Here is a 14,591-nt window from a genome sequence, read left to right as displayed (position 1 = left end):
GTCCCCATTTTTCCTCCCCTAAACTTCGGTCCACGTGGTCTTTCTCGCTCGCGGCAGGCTGCCTCGCGGGGTGAAAGTTGCTGCACCTGCTTTAGGCGAATTATGGTAGCACTAGAAGTTGGTCTCTCCTCCCTCCGCCGCTCGCTCGCTCGCTCCCTCCTCCCGGGCGCTCCGCGCGCTCCCTCCTTCCCCTCCACCCCTCCCTCCCCCGCCCCCTCCCGCCCCGCCCGCGCGCCGCCCGCTCGCAGCCACTCGCAGCCCGGGCTCAGTCGCAGCCCCTCGGAGTCCGGAGCCGGCCACCCCTGCGGACCGGACAGTGAGGCCGGCGGCCGGGACAGAGCCCCCAGCCCGCGAGGAGGGCGCGGCGCAGTCGGCGGCGGCGCGGCGGGGAGGAGCCCGGGCCGGAACCAGGGCTGGGCCGGGGGCGGGGACGCCGGGGTCCCGGAGCCCGGGAGCCGGAGCGATCTAACGAACGTCGCGGGAGGACCGGGAAGGAGGAGCGGAGCCGGAGCGAGCCGAGCTACCCACAAAGTGCGATGCCCCGGCGGGGCTGAGGCGCGCGGCGGTCGGCGCGGCGCGCAGGGAGGACGCCCGAGAGCTGCGCGGCGCGGGCCGGCGCGGAGGGGCAGCCCCGGCGGGCGGCGGCGGGCCCGGGCTGCGACCCGAGCGAGCCCCATGCCCTGCGCGGGCTGACGGGCCGGAGCCCGCACGGAGCGGCCGGGCCGGACAGGTAGGTGGCGGGTCGGGCCCGGGGAAGCGGGTGGGGGCTGGGCCGGCGACCAGACCAACTCCCTAGCTCGCGCACTCTCTCGCCCGCTCACTGGCTCACTTTGTGTTTGCAAACTGCCCGCCGGAGACGCGCCGGGCGCCGGGAGGAGTCGGGCCCGGGCCGGCGCACTTTGTTCAAGCCGGGGCCGACTGTAGTGCACGGACCCCGGGGGAGCCGCGAGACCCCACCCCCGGCTCGGGCCCCTGCGGGCCGGAGCTGCCTTGGGAACAGGTGGGGGCTACTGCGCGGTGGCAGGGGGGGGGCGGCGGCGGGCAGCGGGGGCCGGCCGGGGGTGGGTGGCTGGAGAGGCCACTGAGGCCCGCCCTTCCCCAAGAATCTGGGCTCCGCCCCCTCCGGGCCTCGCCGCTGGGAATGGGGTGTAAGGGGGCGCGACCCCCCCCCCCCCCCGCCCCGAGTCAGACAAAGAATAGTTCCCGGCCCGGACTTTCCTGAGCTGGGAAGGGAAGTGGTGAAGTGGGCTCCCCCATTCCCAGTCTGTACGGGACTCTCCAAAATAGGCCAGAGGCAGAGGGACTGGGGCGCCGGGGCGGGGGGGGGGGGGTACTACAGTCCCACCCGCCGCGTCGCCTTGAGTGAGGAGGGGACTTGGGTTGCTGAGGTCGCACCTCGGAAGTTCTGAGACCAATCAATCCTCTTTCTGCCATCCTTCATTGAGCTCGGAGATAGAGCGGAAAACTTCTTGGGGACTTGAGAGCGTCTGGAAATGGCCTCTGTGATTTTTGTGCGCCGGAGCCACAGGGCGAGGGACCGATCTGGCGGATACCTCTATTCACTCGGTTTGGGGAAAGCTCCCACCCCACCATGTACTGGGGTGGGGGGAAGGCCACCAGGGAAGAGGGTCCGGAGTGACCAAGCAGGACTCTGTCCTCCCAGACTGAGGACTCTGTGTCCCCCGTGAACAACCCCTTTCCTTCCCCCGACACCTCTCTGACCCGCGGCCACCCCGGCAGCGCTCCAGCATCGCGCTCCGCTTCAACGCCAAACAAACTTCCTTGAGCTGCGCCAGAGCAGAGCCCTTGGCGCTAGAATGCAGGGTGCCCTGGGAGACCTGGTGTCTCGGCCACTTGGGTAAAGGATCGTGTAATTTCGCGGGATGCGGATTCTGAGGCCGAGGCCCTGACGGCGGTGGATTACCTCTCTCCCCCGACTGGGGCGACCTCGTGAACACACCCATGTCCCATTCCGACCCTCTAGGTTGGGAGGAAAGGGTACGGGGGCCCTGAACTCAGCGCCCTGCTCCTCCCTTTGCACCCCCGACTTCACGTGCCAACCCCGCCGGACGGTTTCCTAGCTTACTTGGCACCTGGGACTGAAGGCATCTGGAGATCACCGCATGTGGAGCACCCCAGCGCCGCGGGGTCTCCCTTCTGGTAGACCGCGACGCCCTGAGCTGGGGAGAGGGGCGAGGGACCCAGAGGAGCAAACCCAACACTGAAGCTACAGTTTCGGAGAAAGCCCAGAGCGTTTTGGCCAATGCGGGATTTTATCTGAACTTCAGCATCTTCGCCCTGCTTCAAAGCACTCGCCTGGATTCGTCCCAGACCGAACTGTTAGGTGTTGAGGGCCCCGGGGAGCGCAACTTAAGGGGCGGTTGCCGTGGTTAGACCAAGAGCCCCCTCTCCCACCCAGCAGAAGAGCAGCGGAATGGTCTGTGTGGCGGGTGGCTGTGGGAGGGTCCGAGCGGTCTCACCGCCCAACTTCCCGGGGCCCAAGCTCACTTTCCACAGAGAACCGGGACAGACCAGCCTCTTGCCCTCCATGCCCTGGGTCACAGGCATTTGGAGCCCCCTCCCTCTGCTCCTTCAACAGGACCCGAACCGAGAGGAGCTGTTTGAAGGGGAGCCACCGGCCTCAGACAACCTCTGCCCGCCCCCGCGGAAAACCGCTGTGGGGAAGTCTGAAGCCTTTTTTTTTTTTTTTTTTTTAACTTGAGAAACTTTTTCTTGCCCCTTGGGGTTCTGAGACTGTTTGTCACCTGGTGGCTGCAAGGAGGGCACAGGGACTTTGCAGTGGGCACCTAGGTAGCTTGCCGGCTCCCGCAGTGCCTTTAGATCTGAGTTGCTCTAAAGACAGTGCACCCGGAGCTCTCATTTGGTGTGACTTCCACTCTAGTCATTGGGGCAAGGTGGCATGGGGAGGAGATGGTGCTGTGGGTGCCCCCTCCCCAAGTCCTTAGATGAGATCTTAATCTGTGCTCCTGGATCCTTAGACCCCCCACCTTACCCTGGCCCCAGCCTTGGCACTAAGGTGGGGAGACCACTGGAACCTTACATCCTAGCAGCTTCTCCCTGGGCCCCCAGGTGGAGTTTTCTATTCTCCTAGTCCTGGGAAGGTTTATCAGGAGTTCTGGAGTTGGGAACCCCTGAGCTCTAGGAAAGGAAAGGCCTGACACCAGAGCCGAAGAAAATACCTGGGGATGGGCTCAAATGGCAGAGACCTGCCCCTGTTCCTTACACCTAGACACCCCATCCCCCTTTCTCTGTCTTCGGCCAGAATCCTCCTTTCTGGCTGTAGGCAGGTAGGTTCCTTCTTGCCAGGAATGTGTATATCCTGCTGGGCCCCTACTCCAAACACACCTCTTCCTGAGGGGAGGGAAGCAGGACGACAGCCGGGATATTTCTTTTGATCCAGTAATTCCCCAAGTGTTTGTTGTGCCCCTAGACTGGGCGGGTCCCAGGCTGGGTATTGGGGTACTTAAGTGATAAAGCTCAAGTCTGCTCTCTGGACCTCAGCATTGGGGCAGGAGAGACTGATAAGATGGGAGCAGCCAGGGTTGCAGAGAAGGGGTGCGAGATGCAGGGGAGGGAAGGGACATCTCCAGAAGCCTTCCTGCTCAACTGGCCTTTCCTCCCCTACATCTTAACCCTTAGCCTCCCCACTGCCTTGGGGGTTTCCTGGAGGTCTCCTGTCACTCCCACTGGGGCAGTACAACCCCTACACCCTCCTCCCATGCAGGTGCAATGTCTTTACCTTTCTTAAATAATTCCATCCAAGGGTTTCCTCACAGTTTCCCTTCTCTAGGTCTTGCCCCATCCCAGCTGCCCAGGCCAAGGCAGCCTCAGGACTATTTTTGTCAGGACTCTGGGCTCCATTGGCTGGGATGACTTCCTCAGACTTAGTTCCAGAACTCTGGAACCCAGAGCAAGGAACACAGGCCTCCCCAGGGCAGAACATGTGTCAGAGTGGAACTTGGCAATAGAAATGGGACTCTGGGGAACTTAATTAAGCTCCTCGAACCTCAATTTTCTTAGGTTGTAAAGTAGGTCAATAATACCCAATGTAGAGAGTCAGCTTGGGAGTTGAATGAGAGGTAAAGTTCCTAGCATGGTGCCTGGTGCATGGTAGTGCCAATCCAGGGATGGCTTTTAAAAATTGTTAGTTTACTAGCACTGCCAGGCCACTTATTGGGCTGAATACTGGAAATACTGGAGTATTAACATTCATTTTATAGGCTGGAAAAAGAAGCCCAGAGAGAAGAGACAACTTGACTGAGGTTACACAGCTACTTAGTAGCAGCGCTGGGACTAAAATGTAGGAGTCCTGACCCTAATATAACCAGCAGGGCTTGAGCCTCTGCTATGGGGAAGGGATGGAGGGGCCGCCACTCACCCTGCTTCCTTCACAAGTTTGTCTTGGCCTCCTCTCTTCCCTCTAGCATGAAGGTTGTACCTTCCCTTTAGAGGAGGACTGGGGTGTGGAATCTGATGCCCCCCGCCAGTGCCTTGGAGTGTCCTCCCAGGTATTGCTAAGATGCTTATGGATAAAAGTATAAATAAAAATTCCCCAGAACATGAAAGAGTAAAAATGACAGGCATCCCCTTTCTCCAAAAAGGGAGATTTCTCGTTTTTGGAAATCATAGCTCTCACATCCTTATGGAAGACATTTGGCCACAACTTTGGGGGGATCTAGTGCTAAATGGATCACCTTTAAGAGGCAAAAAGAAACATCCCTGAGCCTGAAGCTGTTGGTTTTCTTCAGTGTTGCCTTCCGGGATTTTCCATGGAAATGCACACTTGCAGTCACTGCCAGTTCTGCTAAGACAGGATCACACTGGGAACCCTCTTTCTTCTCTCCTCCAAAATTTATGTCTGTACCTTGTGACTGTGGCTGTGGTGGTCTTGTGAGGTGCTGCTTCTGGGCTTAAGGCACACTGGCTGGGAAGCAGGATTTCCGGCACAAAAGGTACAGGCAGCATCAGGCTATGAGGTGAGGGGCTGTGGAGTCACTCTGGTGTGTTGCCTGGCCAGAGCCCTCCCTTGCCTTGATCCCTGGTTCCAGGACTGCCCACCACCAGCCCAAGCCAGGGTCTTTTTGTTTTCATCAGCTCTCCCACTTAATTGAAGCCCCTGCACCTTTCTTCTCTCCTGCCAATTCCAGTCGTTCTGCCCACCTCCTGGGCCTCTTCCTTTGCGCACTGAGACCTCAGGGTGGGTGGGGTCCATTGATGGTACAAGGCAGAGGTAAAGGTTGTTTCCTTTCCCAGCCTGAGTTAGTTCTGATGGCATCTAACCTGGGCTTCCGTGTAAATGGAGACAGGTTGAGAGGGTTTTTCCAGACCGTGAAGATGAATGTAGAATAAAGACCCTCTTGACATTTGTCCAAGGTAGGCAGGGCTTGTAGGCATGGAAGAGACCTAGAATTCTGACTGGCAGGAAAGAGGAGGGCAAAATGATGACCACTTGAGGGCAGGGTGGCTCAGGGACTGGACCATCGTGGAGTACCTACTGAGTGCAGGGACACTGGTGGGACTCTGAAGAGGTGAAATTGGAGCAGGCTTGTTTGCAACTTGGAAAATCTGAAATGGAGCAAGTATGGGAGTGTGGATCTTTTGCGTGGGTTCTGACCACATAAGGCAGGCCTGGGTCCTGACAGGACACATGTACCTGTGGTAGTCCTTGGGAGAGCCCTGCAGGAGGAGGGGAAAGTGGGGATGGGCAGGTATGGGGGTTTTGTTTTTCTTTTTCCTCCCTGGGTCAGGTCTGAGCAGGCTCCCTGGAATATGACTTCTGGCTTTCCATTCATTTCTAGAAGTCCATATTTCTAGGAGCCCCAGATCCAAAAAGTTGCTCCAAAAGTGGGCCAAGGTAGACTTCCTCCTTGCCTTCGGTGTTTCTTGTGCAGATTTTTGTCTGCATGCTGGAAGAAGGTGCTGTTGGGGAAAATTTTGGAGGGAGATGGAACATCAAGATTTGTGGGAAACTCAGAAGGGGTCACTTGGGGAGCAAAACTCTGAGCTCCAGACTTCCCCGCCTCTAGATGGGAACAGGAGGCACTTTGAAGGTCAAGGGTGTGTTGAGTTGAGAATCCCTCCTTCAAGAAACTGGGGATTTCCCAGCAAGCCAGGGCTACCTGCTCTCCTCCTCAGCTGAGGCACTGCTTTAGGTTACCCCTGAAGGAGCCCTTCTCTGGAGCTCTTAGGGGTATTGAGATCTGAACTGAGAAATGTTTTAGGCCCTCACTGAGTGCTGAGAAAATGCCTGGCATGGGGCTGGGGACCAGTGCCTGGGGGTCCGCAGGGGCCTTGGGCAGTGCAGCCTGTGTTTTTCAGCTGCAGGGAGGACCACCCACATTCTGTGCTACACCCCTGAGTTCAGGAATGACTTGGTGGGTCTGGGTTCTGAACAGGTTCCGGACTCACACACATACATCATGGGAACCCAGTAAGGCACTGCTGCCGAGGCCCTATGTCGCTCTACGACCTTAGGCACCACTTGTCATCCCTGTGGGCCCCAGTTTCCTACTGTACAGTTGGTGAGGGACACCCACAGACCCCTCTGCCTGGCTTCAGCTGCACACTCTCTTTGTTCCAACAGCAACAGGAAGCCACTGCCTCCTAGGTCTTTTCCAAAGGGGTACTATGGAGCTCAGGGCAGGGAACCCTACGACCCATGGAAGTCTCCTCCTTGCCAATTAGGCAGCTGAGCCTGATTAAAAGGGGTGCTGCCCACCCCCTCCCACCTGATCCCATCGACGAGATTTCCCTTCATCAGAATCTCACATCCTCCAGAAATTAATTTGATGCCTCTTGTTATCAATTAATTGAATCTCCTTGGGAGAGAGAGCTGTGCTAGGCGGGCTGCAGCTTGGCCCTTGCGTGCCTCTGTCCTCCCTCCCCCTCACACCAGGACACTCTTCCCCTCCCCCATTTCTCTTTTTCTGCTTTGCTTTTAATTTTACTTATTTTCTAAAATAAAATTGCTATGGACCCCTTTGCTCAGTTTGGCCTGTGTGGATACCTGTGAGCTGAGTAGTGTCTGAGATTCACCCTTTTTGAGATAGTGGTAGGGGCATGGGGAGTTCCTCTCCCCTGGGCCATGTTTGATCTCTCCTTAAATAAACAAAATCTCACCCTTTGGGAATTTGGCCCTGACCCTGACCCTGAGTGATCCAGGGGCTACTGGTGATGAACTTAGAGAGGAGGACTGGGGGAGGGAGGGCTGGGGACAGTCTGTACTGTAGTTGGGAAGAGAGAGGGGGACAGAGAAAAACCCAGTTAGGGACCCTCCAGTATGGTATTCTACTTTTTTTTTTTTTTTTTTTTTTTTTAAGGAATCCATAGTAATTGCCCCTGCCAGTGCTGGTCCAATAAACGTAGGGCAGAGCAGAGAGGTGTGGTACTTCCTAGCTTCCCAACAGCTAGGCATCTGCAGAACTAGCCCTCAGCATTCTTAAGGACACTTGGAAACCCTGGCTCTGCCCCTTGCCTGGAGATGGAAGAAAAAGGTTCTAGAAGGCATCCCCATTAGGAAATCTGGGAGGGGGTTGTAGCAGGTAGAATTAGGTGGTCACCAGACTGACCGAGGAACTGTGCTTTGCAGTTTCATGTCCCTCCTTGTTCTGATCCTCACACCAGCCCTGAGAGATTTTCCAGATCTTGGTAATTAGTATTCTCATTTGACAGGTGAAGGATCCAGGCCCAGAGAGGTGATATGACTTACGTAGGGTCACACAGTTAACTGGGAACTTCTCTTGGGAATGCTGGCCTGAAGACTGAGATCACAAATTGAATAAATCCACCTCTGCTCAGGTTTGCTGACTCCCCCACCCCACCACACAACTCAATGCCTTAGTAAATTTCCACAAGTATTCTTACTGGGGCTTCCTTTGAACAACCCAGACACGGCCAACACTGAGCCCATATTTCTGTGTGGATAAGGAGGAACTAGGAATGAGTGAAAGCTGTTTCTCACCTGGCCTCCTGGTGACAATCCTAGCCCCAGAGGGCATTTTGGTTAGCAGCTTTGACAGGACTCACCAGTCTCAATATTATCCAAGGAAAATCTAGGGGGGGTCCGTGTCCCAAAGGCTCTTTAGGGTCTGTACATCAAGGGCTCAGCAAAGACCAAGAAGGACACTGACCCAAATCTAATTTCCACACCGCGACTTACATACAAACTGATGGTGGCATCCGGGTGCGGTGGCACATGCCTGAAATCCCAGCGGCTCTGGAGGCTGAGGCGGGAGGATTGGGAGTTCAAAGCCAGCCTCAGCAACTTAGGTAGGCCCTAAGCAACTCAGTGAGACCCTGTCTTTAAATAAAATATATAAATATATAAAACAGGTTTGTGGCTCAATGGTTGAGTGCCCCTGGGTTCTATCCCTGGTACAAAAAAGCAAAACAACAAACAACAGCAACAACAAAAACTAAAATGAAGGTGTTGGATAATTCTTTTTCCTTACTTTACACTATAGAGGTGATTATAAAGGTCTTTGTCTGTTGGGTCCTGTTCTAAGCTGAAACCAGTGCACAGTGCACCCTTGGCAGGTGAGCCCCTCTGTGAAGATCATCTGTTCCCCGAACTTATTCTCTGTGTGTGTGTTTTGTTGGGAAAAGGGGCTTTCTTCCAAGAATGGAACCAAAAATGGGTACTGAACCTCTGGGGACAGAGCAGCCCCCCTTTGGAACCCTTCTCGAGTCCAGAGAGAAGTGGAAGGGCACTGAAGCGTTCCATATTCAATGTGGTCGTGCTTTGGATGCCCCTAAATTGGTGCTCAAGATCTCTGTGAATGCCATACCTAGAAATCATCTAGGGAGATGAAGCAAGGCCAGGGCGTCTCAGGGGCAAGGCTAGACAGCAGCCAGAGGTTAAGGGAGGGCCAGACCCAGTGGTCTGTTGCAGGCCCACTGAAGTCCCTCCTACGCCCATAGGAAGCCCTGGTGTCAAGGCCACTACCAGAACCAGGCTCCAGGTGGCCATTTCTGCCCCTGAGTGGGTTGCCCCTACTCCTTAACCAGCAGGCCCCCCACGTAAGACGTCACTATTTAATTAGCCGTCTCTGATTAACCAAACTTGGCATTCGGCTCCTCTTGCCCTCATCTTTCCCAGCTCCGAATCAATGGCTTTGATATGCTAATTAGGGAGTAATTTAATTTCAAAAGGCCGCAATTAACAAGGGTGTTGTGGACATGCTGTAGTTAAGCGGAGTAATCTAATTTGCATTAGTAACAAGCAGGGACTAATTAGAAGCTTAATTAGACACTTAGATGGCTCTTATGTTTACTTTCTTAATGAGATGGAGTGGAATCTTTGGTTCTCCCTCTTTTTTATTGTTAATTCTTCCTTTTGGTCAGAGTAGTAGGAAGGAGAGCTGAGCCAGGCCTCTTTGCCAGGGCCTAGTGGGAGCATTTTAGGTCTGGAGCCAGTAAAAGGTAAATTTGGAGAGAGTGGTGGTGAGAAAGGGGTTCAGCTTCCACAGAATCATGCCAGAGCAACTGCCCTCTGGGCCTTGCTGGCTCTGTGATGGGATGCAGGGAGGAGCCCAACAGCGCTCAGCAGCCAGGTGACCTTGTCAAGTCATTTGGCATCTTCGAAGAGTGGTTCCTTCCTCTGTCAAGTGAGCAGAGGATTGCATGGGAGGGAGGAGGGACAGGGTACAGGTAAGGGCTTTCAGGGGCTCTGAGTGCAATGGGTGTTATTAAGAATAAAATACAGGACCTGGGGGTGTGGCTCAGGGATAGAGCCATTTGTCTAGCATGGTGAGGCCCTGGCTTCCATCTCCAGTGCTGTTAGGAAAAAGAAAAGAAAACAAAAAAAAAAAAACAAAAAAAACAAAAAAAACAAAATTGTGCTCTGAGCCTGCTCCTGCCTAATGACTCAGCCCAGAAGTCACCTCCTTCGGAAGCTGTTGCAGAGTACCCCTCTCCCTCCAGGTTCCCATCGCCCCCAGTGCCTAATTTAAAGGTGTGTGTGTGTGTGTTGTATGGAGCAGAGATTCTCAACCCTGGCTACACTGGAAGTTCAGAATACTTGGAAAAAGCTTTGTGAGTTACTCAAGCCTGAGTCTTTCTGCTCAGAGAGCGATTTAACTGACCTCTAGTGGGACCTAGGAATGGTTTATTTCTAAGGCTCCCTAAGTGATTCTGCTGCATTAAAAGGTGTGCTTACCTGCCCCTTTGTTTGCTTCTGTCTCCTTCTTACATCAATACATAAGTCCCCCGCGTCTTATTCACCTCCATTTACAAAGACCACAGTAACTGCTGTGCCCCACATCAGTTACAGGTGAAGACCCTGCCCAGCTATGAACCCAGGGAGCCCATACAGGCTCCTCCGGCTCTGTAGTGTTTGATTTTGAATGCTTTATGCAGATCTGAAAATCTCTGAGGAGGAACTGAGGAGAATACCGGGAAACCACCAAAAAGTTGAGGCTTTGTGAGTCTTGTGAGATAATGATCTCATTGCCAGAGGAGGACAAATTAGTACAGATTTTATGGCTATCAATTAAATCAAGAACAAATATGTCAAAATATATTCTACTGACGTGTATAACTAAAAACAACACAACAACAACAAAAGAATAACCTAGAAAAAAATTAAATCAAGAACCTCAGGGTTGGGGATGTAGCTCAGTTGGTAGAGTGCTTGCCTCGCATGCACAAGGCCCTGGGTTCAATCCCTGGCACCATAGGAAAAAAAAATAATTAAAAATAGGGGCTGGGGTTGTGGCTCAGTGGTAGAGTACCTGCCTAGCCTATGTGAGGCACTGGGTTCAATCCTTAGCACCATATAAAAATAAATAAATGAATTGTGTGCCATCTACAACTAAAAAATATAGTTTAAAAAAAGAACCTTAAAATATGTAATTCCATCTTCTAAATATGATAGTCAAAACTGCAAGGTATCCTGTTTAATACCTGTTCTAGGTATTTACTAGAGTCATCGTAATAAAAAAAGATAAATAAGCCAGGTGCGGTGACACCCAGGAGCCACAGGAGGCTGAGGCAGCAGTTCAAAGCCAGCCTCAGCAACTTGCTGAGGCCCTAAACAACTCAGTGAGACTGTCTCTAAATAAAATAGGAAAAAGGGCTGGGGATGTGGCTAAGGGGTTAAGCACCCCGGGTTCAATCTCTAGTGCAAAAAAAAAAAAAAAAAGGTGTGGGGGAGATAACAGCCTAGATGTCAAACTCTAGGGGATTGGCTAAATAAATTCTGGAACATGCAACGATGTGACCATTAAAAACTGTTGCTTAAAATATTCGATGCCATGTGGAAATACTTATGATAGTAAGTGGTGAGTGGAAAAATAGGAAAATTCAAACCATGTACCGATTACCCAATTTCACTTTTTAAGCATTTGTATTCCAAAAGAGTGAAAGTGGATTGACTGGAAGGGTCATCCCCAAAGGCCAGGTCGCTGGGTGGTAGGATTATGAGTACTCTTCTTTTTTTTTTCCCCGTTGTACTCCCTCCACCCACCCACCCACACACATACCAGAAGCCCCACCAAGATGTCTCTTACTTTCAGGATTAGAAAATAAAGTTATTTGAGACTTGGGAAAGAACTTGGAACAGGAAGCACAGGACAGCGACTCACCTTTCAAATTAAAGGATGTTACAGTCTTTCAGACTGGCATGTCCATGCCCTACCTCTTGTACTAAACCCCTCCAGCTCTGAAATTTGTGTCAGGAATAGGCCTTGAGTGCTCTCTAGAGGTGGGGCTGGTAAGTTTGAGTGTGGGGGAGGGGAGCAGAGGGTGCCAGCCTCTGATACACATGGTAGTCTCAGAGGGAGGGCAGGGACTTGGGGAGGGATTGTTGTTTGGTTTTGGTACTGGGGCTCTGACCCAGGCCTTTCACATTCTAGGTAAGTACTGTGCCACTGAGCAATGTCCCCAGGCCCCAGAAGAGATTAAGATTCTTCTGGAACTCAGCGCCACTTGAGGAGAGACACTGCTGGTTAGTACTTGAGGGTTCTGCAACGCATCACCCAGTTCTGGTTTTAGGACCTGTTTTAGCGCTGTAGTCCCCCTACCCTCCATGCTGGGGATCAGCCCAGAGCCTTACACATGCTAGGCAGGGCTCTCTCACTAAGCTATGTCCCCAGCCTCACATGGGCAATCTCACCCATGGGTCTGGACATGCTTTTCTCTAGTGCTGATCCAAGGGCTGGTGTGAATTTTTAAACCCCAGCCCACTCAGAGTTGTGTTGCAAAAGGACTTTTGGGCCCCATAACTAAGTAAGTACCCTTCTCTGACTTATCTTCTTTGTGCAGTGTCTTACTTGATGCCATAGCATTCCTGGAGGGAAGGTTTATTGGTATTAGTCCCATATTACAGATAAAAAAACAGAGGCTCAGACTGGTGACTTCATTGCTTAATGTCACGAAGGTAATCAGAGGTCAGTGTTAGCAGGTAGGATGGCAAATGAGTGGTTGGCTATGTAAGGACAAGGCCCACAATTGGTGCTGCTGCAGAGCCCTCCCCAACCTGGCAGTCTGAAGCCAGTGAGAGGTCAGAGCTACATGGGGAAGGCTTCCCTGAGTCCTCCCATTGAGAGGTATCCTTCACTTACTTGTAGGGCCAGTACTTCTGGCTCTGAAAAGCCCTGTGCTTTATGTTCTTTGACATAAGTAAGATCTGATAGTATAGTTGGGGGTGGGGGATAGAAAAGAAGGAAAAATAAGGTGTTCCTAACAGTCTTTTCTATGTGGTACCCACATGTCTGTCTTTATCTATAATCTAGAAGTGTATCCATTTCAAAGACTTAGTTCTGGAAAAGTCTGAAACTGGTGACTTTTTTTTTTTTTTTAAATAAAGGCATTGGCACTGGTGGGGGTGGTAGCACACGCCTTTAATCCCAGCAATTTGGGGAGCTGAGGCAGGAAGATCACACGGGCAAGACCAACCTCAGCAACTTAGGGAGATCCTTTCTCAAAGATTAAAAAATGAAAAGGGACAGACAGGGTGGTGCACGCCTGCAATCCCAGTGGCTCGGGAGGCTGAGGCAGGAGGACCTAGAGTTCAAAGCCAGCCTCAGCAAAAACAACACGCTAAGTAACTCAGCAAGACCCAGTCTCGAAATAAAATACAAAATAAGGCTGGGGATGTGGCTCAGTGGTCGAGTGCCCCTGAGTTCAATCCCGGTACCCACCCCCAAAATAAAATAAACAGGGATGGGGATGTAACACAGTTGTAAAATACCTCTGGGTTTAATCCCTAGTACCAAAATAAATAAATAAATAAATAGTCTTTGCACGTGCTGTTTCCCCTGCATCCAGTGTGCACTGTGCCTGGCCAATGCCTACTCATCCTTCCTCTCTGATCCTAAATGCTATTTCCTCAAAAGAGAAGGCCTCTTCCTTCCCTGCACTGGATAGAATTTATTTTATTCAAGTTTAATGAATTCTTGTATCCTTATTTATTCCTTACCTCCCATTATGGGAGCATGATCTTCACAAGAACAGGGGCAGTGTCCTGTTCTGCTCATGGAGAACATTGTATGGATCATTGAGGGAAAGACTCCACTAGTGGCTGAAGTTTTAAAAAGCCAGATTTACCTGGGAGAAGGGAAGAGGTGGGTCCCCCATTATTACCGGCTGCCCTTGTTGATTCTCTTACACATGGCTCTCAAAGCATCTCCTGCACTTGCTTATTCAATGGGCACCATACTTCAGTTTCCTGAAGGTAGATCTCTGGTGCTTAGCTTAATACACGAGGAATGAATGAATGACCTTGGGAGATCCATCCCTAGTTTTGGTCATCCAGAAGCTCATAATTAGAGTTAGTGTTCACCAGTGGAGACCTGCTGCCTCAGACAAGCAGCCCTTAGCATCCTCTAAGGACTTTTTAGAAATGCAAATTCTCAGGCCCACTCCAGACCTATTGAATTAGAAACCGCTGGAAGGAGCCCAATAATCATCTCTCCACGGTGACTCTGACTAAAATTTGGGATCCATTATTTTCCCCTCCTATTCTGGAATATTGTATCTTAAATTTTACCTTTTATTTATTGCAATATGCTTCCTCCTCGTACTTGGAATTATAAATGATAAAATAGCTACCTCTAGTCCAGTTCTTACCACTATACAGAGGAAAGTGGAGAATTACATTATCCAAGTCACTCAGCAAGTTGGTGATAAGGCCAGGGCTAGAGCTGCCAGCTTCCCTACTTCTGGATCGGGCTCCCAGCGGGGGCCAAGTTCTTCTGTCTCCCGGACTAGATTATAGGTTTCGAAAGGGCTGGAAACTGGCTGCTTATTTGAACTCCAGCCACCACCTTGGCTCTGTGTACAGGTGAGCAGCGGTCACGTCCCCATCGGTGTGCTTCCTTAAGAGCTGAAGGCGCGTTCCTTCCCCAGTTGCGCGCGTGCACGTGTGTGCCAGCGGACGCGCGCCCCGGGAGCGCGCTGGGGGCTGCCCCGCCACTCCCTCCCTCTCGGGTAAACCCCGGGCATCCATCACTCTGTTAATTGCACTAATTAGAGATCGCGGAGGTGTTAATTGGAAAACCCTGGTATTGTGCCTGTTTGGGGAAGAAAACGTCAATAAAAATTAATTGATGAGTTGGCAGCCCGGGCGGCGC

The 14,591-nt window shown here is 52.1% G+C and overlaps 1 protein-coding gene across 7 annotated transcripts in view; it reads left to right on the top strand.

Moving 5' to 3' along the window:
* Positions 1 to 281: 281 nt before the first annotated feature.
* Positions 282 to 14,591, top strand: part of FOXP4 (forkhead box P4) — a 49,643-nt gene continuing 35,333 nt past the window's right edge. For all 7 annotated transcript variants that reach the window (XM_079147770.1, XM_079147768.1, XM_079147767.1 and 4 more), the window contains exon 1: positions 282 to 730. The gene's annotated coding sequence lies outside the window, so the exon portion shown is untranslated. The remainder of the gene's footprint in view (positions 731 to 14,591) is intronic.

Source organism: Sciurus vulgaris, assembly GCF_902686455.1.
Source record: "Sciurus vulgaris genome assembly, chromosome: 7".
NCBI lineage: Eukaryota > Metazoa > Chordata > Mammalia > Rodentia > Sciuridae > Sciurus > Sciurus vulgaris.
This window is presented reverse-complemented; position numbering and strand designations above follow the sequence as displayed.